Raw genomic sequence first — 5,000 nt, forward strand, 5'->3', positions numbered from 1 at the left:
TCATTACCTCGGGTTCCGAAAACCAACAAAATAGAACCGAGGTCCTATTCCATTATTCCATGCACACAGTATTCAGGCGGGCTTGCCTGCTTTAAGCACTCTAATTTGTTCAAAGTAAACGTGCCGGCCCACCCAGACACTCAATAAAGAGCACCTTGGTAGGATTTCAACGGGGTCCGCCTCGGGACGCACGAACACGCACGAGGCGGTCGCACGCCTTCGGCTCGCCCCACCGGCAGGACGTCCCACGATACATGCCAGTTAAACACCGACGGGCGGTGAACCAACAGCGTGGGACACAAATCCAACTACGAGCTTTTTAACCGCAACAACTTTAATATACGCTATTGGAGCTGGAATTACCGCGGCTGCTGGCACCAGACTTGCCCTCCAATTAGATACTCGTTAAAGGATTTAAAGTGTACTCATTCCGATTACGGGGCCTCGGATGAGTCCCGTATCGTTATTTTTCGTCACTACCTCCCCGTGCCGGGAGTGGGTAATTTGCGCGCCTGCTGCCTTCCTTGGATGTGGTAGCCGTTTCTCAGGCTCCCTCTCCGGAATCGAACCCTGATTCCCCGTTACCCGTTACAACCATGGTAGGCGCAGAACCTACCATCGACAGTTGATAAGGCAGACATTTGAAAGATGCGTCGCCGGTACGAGGACCGTGCGATCAGCCCAAAGTTATTCAGAGTCACCAAGGCAAACGGACCGGACGAGCCGACCGATTGGTTTTGATCTAATAAAAGCGTCCCTTCCATCTCTGGTCGGGACTCTGTTTGCATGTATTAGCTCTAGAATTACCACAGTTATCCAAGTAACGTGGGTACGATCTAAGGAACCATAACTGATTTAATGAGCCATTCGCGGTTTCACCTTAATGCGGCTTGTACTGAGACATGCATGGCTTAATCTTTGAGACAAGCATATGACTACTGGCAGGATCAACCAGGGAGCTGCGTCAACTAGAGCTGAGCAGCCGGCCGCCCGGGAGTGTGTCCCAGGGGCCCGCGCGAACACGCAAGCGTCCGCTCAATTATTCTGCAAACAGGAGGAGGCTGAGCTCCCCTGCACAATACACCTCGAAACCCTCTCAGGTCCCGGCGGCGCGCAGCGCCGTCCTAAGTACTTGGTCGGGTTCGAGAGAGGCGCAATCGCCCGGAGTTAGGCGAGTAGACGCTTTAGGTGCGACCACCCGTGCTCCCAACTGAGCTTGCCGCTGCCGACAGAGGCCCGGGAGCGTGCTGTCGTGGCATTGCCGGCGGGAGACAACACGCGCCACCTACGGTGACCGGCAGCTCCAACGCCAGCGCCACAGAAGGGCAAAGGCCCCACGTGGGTGCCGAAGCGAACTCTCCCAGCACAGCGCACGTGCCAACACGTCTGCACAACTGCGATACAAACCACCAGCGAGAACCGCTGGGGCGACCGAGCAGCAGACGGCGTCGCGGCGCCGAGTGCCGGGCGGCGGCGCATCCTCAACGCACACAGTCCTCAGTCGGACCAGCACACTGCAGATGTCCACCGCGCTTCGCACCGGGCCCGCGAGGACCCACTTTGGCCGCCCGGCGCCGCGCGCAGGGTGCCCCGGCGCGCAGCTGCGCCGCCTGCCGCGTCCGTCGGCCGGCGCGCCTGCCACTGGGGCGCCCCCACCAGCCGGCTGTAGCGCGTGCGCCCCACGCACCGCGCGGCCAGCACGCCGGGCGGCCCCCCCTCACCGGCCGGGGACGGTCCCACCCAGCCACCGCCGCGTATCGCTTCACACACAGATTTGCCCTTACTGATTTACCTCCAGCAACAACAACCGCACCACAATGGGTTTACCAGTTGTTCATTTGCGTTGCGTCACGTCACCAGCAAACGTAGACGTCCATCCCAGTTTGCAAATGCAACGATTATTGCATACCTGTCTGTTAGGTGTCACGACACACTACGTCTGCCCACATACACGCAACAAAATGTGCACGACTAGAGAACACGTGGGAGGTGGCCCCCTACGTATGCGATGTCCATTACGAGACCGACTGTCAACCAGCATCTGTACCATGTCGCAGATGTGGAACGCGGTGCACCATGCTATCACACTGTGTGAGAAGAGACGACTACGTTTGAATACACGCGCCACTACATCAACAGACGGCTCATGCTGATCGCCATCCAGGGCGTCCGTTACTCCCACACGTCTCTATGGCGTACCACACTGCAATGTAGCTGTTATGGGGAGACGGCACGTGGCTGAGTGCACAACATTTGGACCGTATGGTTCGCTGTTGTTGGGCGCAGTCGTACGGTCACACATGTGCCACAGCGTATCATTCAGTACATACGGACCTATGTGCAGTACAATGTGAGGATTAAGCTTACGATATCAGCGGACAGTGGACACAGGCCGTACCACGACGTAGACTGAGCGCTTCGACATGCGAATGCCAGTGAACAGCTGCGAAGGGCATTGAACACGCAAGCACCTGAACGACCAGCGTGCGAAGGCAGGGTGGAGGGGGGGGGGCGATGTACATCCTGCAGTTGTCCACATTACAGTGTACAGCGGGAGCATGTAAAAAGTAAGCAACACTTGCGAAGTGTTCAACATGAAACGACACACAAGAGGGTGGGCGGTGCGAGTAGCGAACTATATTCAGAGGGTTGTGGTTAGACAACACTAGATTAATGTAACGTGTCATATGCCAATTACAGAGCAGGTTAAGGCACAACGTGGGTTAGGTTAAGGCACAACGTGGGTTAGGTTAAGGCACAACGTGGGTTAGGTTAAGGCACAACGTGGGTTAGGTTAAGGCACAACGTGGGTTAGGTTAAGGCACAACGTGGGTTAGGTTAAGGCACAACGTGGGTTAGGTTAAGGCACAACGTGGGTTAGGTTAAGGCACAACGTGGGTTAGGTTAAGGCACAACGTGGGTTAGGTTAAGGCACAACGTGGGTTAGGTTAAGGCACAACGTGGGTTAGGTTAAGGCACAACGTGGGTTAGGTTAAGGCACAACGTGGGTTAGGTTAAGGCACAACGTGGGTTAGGTTAAGGCACAACGTGGGTTAGGTTAAGGCACAACGTGGGTTACGTTAAGGCACAACGTGGGTTACGTTAAGGCACAACGTGGGTTACGTTAAGGCACAACGTGGGTTACGTTAAGGCACAACGTGGGTTACGTTAAGGCACAACGTGGGTTACGTTAAGGCACAACGTGGGTTACGTTAAGGCACAACGTGGGTTACGTTAAGGCACAACGTGGGTTACGTTAAGGCACAACGTGGGTTAGGTTAAGGCACAACGTGGGTTAGGTTAAGGCACAACGTGGGTTAGGTTAAGGCACAACGTGGGTTAGGTTAAGGCACAACGTGGGTTACGTTAAGGCACAACGTGGGTTACGTTAAGGCACAACGTGGGTTACGTTAAGGCACAACGTGGGTTACGTTAAGGCACAACGTGGGTTACGTTAAGGCACAACGTGGGTTACGTTAAGGCACAACGTGGGTTACGTTAAGGCACAACGTGTGTTAGGTTAAGGCACAACGTGGGTTAGGTTAAGGCACAACGTGGGTTAGGTTAAGGCACAACGTGGGTTACGTTAAGGCACAACGTGGGTTACGTTAAGGCACAACGTGGGTTACGTTAAGGCACAACGTGGGTTACGTTAAGGCACAACGTGGGTTACGTTAAGGCACAACGTGGGTTACGTTAAGGCACAACGTGGGTTACGTTAAGGCACAACGTGGGTTACGTTAAGGCACAACGTGTGTTAGGTTAAGGCACAACGTGGGTTAGGTTAAGGCACAACGTGGGTTAGGTTAAGGCACAACGTGGGTTAGGTTAAGACACAAATTGCGTTACAAATTGCGTTACATTGCGGTACAAATTGCGTTACATTGCGGTACAAATTGCGTTACATTGCGGTACAAATTGCGTTACAAATTTGGTTAGGTTAAGGTGCAAAATGGGTTGGATTACAGTACACAACATGGTAAGAGATAGTGTGTTTGGGGGGGGGGGGGGGGGCAGGTTCGTTGGTAGTGATCATTGTAAGTGAATGTCTGAGGCAGCGTCAGTATGTCACAGCAGTTCTGTCTCGTCAGGATGCGCTTTTCGCTCGTGACTGGAGGCGCGCCGCGTCTGTGGTTGCGGCAAGGGAGTGGCAGACCTGTGTGATTCATTCCTGCCATTGTTTCTGTGCCGTAACAGGAGGCAGTGTGGTGGTGTTGGGTGCACCCCTGTGTAGGACATGTGTGGGTGTTGGTGGCTTATCTGAGCAATTGTGGATGTTGGACGGGTGGGATATTCTATTTTATAATTGGACCCCCTGGTGTGGTTATCATAGTGTGGATGGTGTACTGTGGCGGAGAGGATGCACCGGACGTTGGTCCATGCTGGTGCTTACATATCGTATCTGTGTCTGTTACAGGCAGAGAGTAATGTGTGATGGAGTGTCTCGCTGAGGTGTGGTTCATATTGTGTGCACAGACTTACAGCATGTATAGGGACAGCGGGAATTTGGCATATTGGATATAACTCGTCATGAAACGCAAGATATAGGGGTGGATTGCAACGTACGAGTGCGGGAAGAGTCCGCCGTTCATCCGCTTGGGTTGCGATTTGGGCGGTTGGGGTGGGGCACGTGCGGGTGCGGGTGGAGTGATTGTCGGTTGACTACTTCGTGCGACGCAGGCACTGGCGTTCGGGTTCCTGTGGTGGACAGATGATGCAGGCTTTGTGGGTGGCGTCGAAAAATGGGTACTGTGGGACCTAGCGATGTCGTAGTCGGGGTGGCGTCTCATAGATGGCGGTATCGTCGGTGCAGCAGGTCATGTTTCGGGAGACTTGCAGATGGCGGTATTTAGTTTTCGTGTTGCGCGCGACATGGTGGACGTAGTGTCGTCCGATTCGCGTAGATGGGGCTATTGCATGTGGTTTCGTCACATTGTCATAGATGGCGATGCTGTGGTTTGGCAGTATGGTTGGTGTAGTTCCGTTGGATTCCTGTAGAT

General features: G+C 54.1%; 1 non-coding gene across 1 annotated transcript in view; it reads right to left on the reverse strand.

Moving 5' to 3' along the window:
- Positions 1–958, reverse strand: part of LOC126151598 (small subunit ribosomal RNA) — a 1,910-nt gene extending 952 nt beyond the window's left edge. Inside the window, exon 1 of the ribosomal RNA XR_007532050.1 lies at positions 1–958. This exon is cut by the window's left edge and continues 952 nt beyond it. This is a non-coding gene — a ribosomal RNA (small subunit ribosomal RNA).
- Between the last annotated feature and the right edge of the window lie 4,042 nt (positions 959–5,000).

Source organism: Schistocerca cancellata, unplaced genomic scaffold, assembly GCF_023864275.1.
Source record: "Schistocerca cancellata isolate TAMUIC-IGC-003103 unplaced genomic scaffold, iqSchCanc2.1 HiC_scaffold_1073, whole genome shotgun sequence".
Classification (NCBI taxonomy): Eukaryota; Metazoa; Arthropoda; class Insecta; order Orthoptera; family Acrididae; genus Schistocerca; species Schistocerca cancellata.